Raw genomic sequence first — 2444 nt, forward strand, 5'->3', positions numbered from 1 at the left:
ATTCATTATCCAAAAGGGCATTCCACAACCAATCATGAAGTATGATGCTCTCTGTGATAGGATTATAGCTATCTGCATTTAAGGAAATCCTTTCAACACAACTATTATTCAAATTTATGCACCTCAAAAGCTAATGATGAAAACTTGAAGAACTCTACCAATTTCAACAGAAATTGATCAAACATGCAATCAAGATGCATTGATAAGTATTGGCAATTGGAATGCAAAAGTTGGAAACAAAGAGGACAGAATAGTAGTTGGGAAATGTGGACTTGGTGAAGAAACAAAACTGAAAATCACATAATAGAATTTTGCAAAACCAAAGACTTGTTCATAGCAAATACCTTTTTTCAACAACACTAAAGGAATTATATACATGGGCTTCTCCAGATGGAGCACACAGAAATAAAACTGACTGCATCTTTGGGAAGAGCTGCTGGAAAAACTCAATAACAGCAGCTAAAACTAGGTCAAGGGCTGACTGTGGAACAAATCATCAATTGCTACTATGTAAATTCAGGATAAAGCTGAAGAAAATTAAAACAAGTCAACAAGATCCAAGTCTTATCAAAATAAGACTTGAGTCTACCACACTTGAACTTGAGAGCATCTCAAGAATACATTTGACCCATTGAACACTAATGGTCGAGCTGATAAGCTGTGGGAGAATATCAAGAACATCCATTGTGAAGAAAGCAAAAGGTCGTCAAAAAGACAGGAAAGGGAAAAAAAAGAACAAGTGGCTGTCAGAAGTGACTCTGAAACTTGCTCTTAATTGAAAAGTACCTAAAGCGAATGGAAGAAATTATGGAATCAAAGACCGGAATAGAAAATTTCAAAAGGCAGTGCAAGAAAACAAAGCAAAGTATTATTAAAAAATGTGCAAAGACCTAGAATTAGAAAATCAAAGGGGAAGAACACATTCAGCATATCTTAAACTGAAAGAACTCAAGAAAAAAATTCAAGTATCGGGTTGAAATCTTGAAAGATTCTATGAGAAACAGATGTAATGATGCAGGAAGCATAAAAATAAAAAAGGGAAAGAAGACGTACAAAGTCACTGTACCAAATAGAATAGAATTAGTCGACATTCCACCATTTCAAGAAGCAGTCTATGAGCAAGAACCAATGATGTTCCTGCTCAGCAGAAGAGCCAAAACAACTCTCCAGAATTGATGGGATATCAATTGAAATATTTCAATAAAATGAAGCACTCATTTGTCTATGACAGGAAACTTGGAAGACAGGTGCATGGCTAACTGACATGAAGAGATCCATACTTGTACCCATTCCAAAGAAAGGTGAGCCCAGAGAATGCTCAAAAGAATAGAACTATATCAATGATATCACGATCAAGTAAAATTCTGCTGAAGATCACCCAATAACATTTGTAGAAGTACATTGACAGGGAGTGGATTGACAACACTTGCAGCAGTACATTGACAGACAGGATTCAGAAGAGGACATGGAACTAGTAATATCATTATTGATGTCAGATGGATCTTGGCTGAAAGCAGAGAAGACTAGAAAGATGATTACTTGTATTTTATTGACTATGCCAAGGCATTTGACTATGAGGATCATAACTGTGGATAACCTTTAGCTGAATGGGAATTCTAAAATGCTTCATTGTGTTCCCACACAACTTGTACATGGATCAAGAGGCAGTTGTGCAAACACAAAAAGGGGAAACTGTGTGGTTTAAAATCTTGAGATGTGCATGACCAGGTTGTGCCCTCACCCCATATTTATTCAATCTGTATGCTGAGCAAAGAGTCAGAGAAGCTGGTTTGTCTGAAGAAGAAGGCAGCATCAGGATTGGAGGAAAACATATAAACCACCTGTGAGACACAAATGACAAGACCTGGCTTGCTAAAAGTAAGTAGGACTTGAAGCATTTGAAGATCAAGGAGTTCAGCCTTCAGTATGGATTACAACTCAATGTCATGAATACTCAAATCCTCACAAATGGACCAATAAGTAACATCATTATGAACAGAGAAAAGATTAAAGTTGTCAAGAGTTTTGTCTTGCTTGGATCCACAATTAAGGCTCATGGAAGCAGCCATCAAGCGGCCAAAAGACACATTGCACTGGGTAATCCTGCTGCACAAGAACACTAGAGTATTGAAAAGCATGGAGGGGTGCCTGACCCAAGCCATGGTTTTCACAATTGCTTCACAGACATGTGAAAATTAGACAGTGGATATAGAAGACTGAAGAAGAACAGATGCATTTGAATTGTAGCTCTGGGGAAGAATATTGACATTAACAGGGACTGCAAAAAGGACACACCGATCCACCTTGGAAGGCCAGCAGGTCTTTAAAGGCAAGGATGGCGAAACTGAGTCCTACATACTTTGGATATGTTGTCCGGAGAAACCAGTCCCTGGATAGGGAGATGATGTTGGTAAAGCAGAGGGTCAGGGCAAAAGAGGAAGGGC

Source organism: Echinops telfairi, unplaced genomic scaffold (genome assembly GCF_000313985.2).
Source record: "Echinops telfairi isolate 266 unplaced genomic scaffold, ASM31398v2 ScPeMD7_3533;HRSCAF=4204_1, whole genome shotgun sequence".
Taxonomy (NCBI): Eukaryota; Metazoa; Chordata; class Mammalia; order Afrosoricida; family Tenrecidae; genus Echinops; species Echinops telfairi.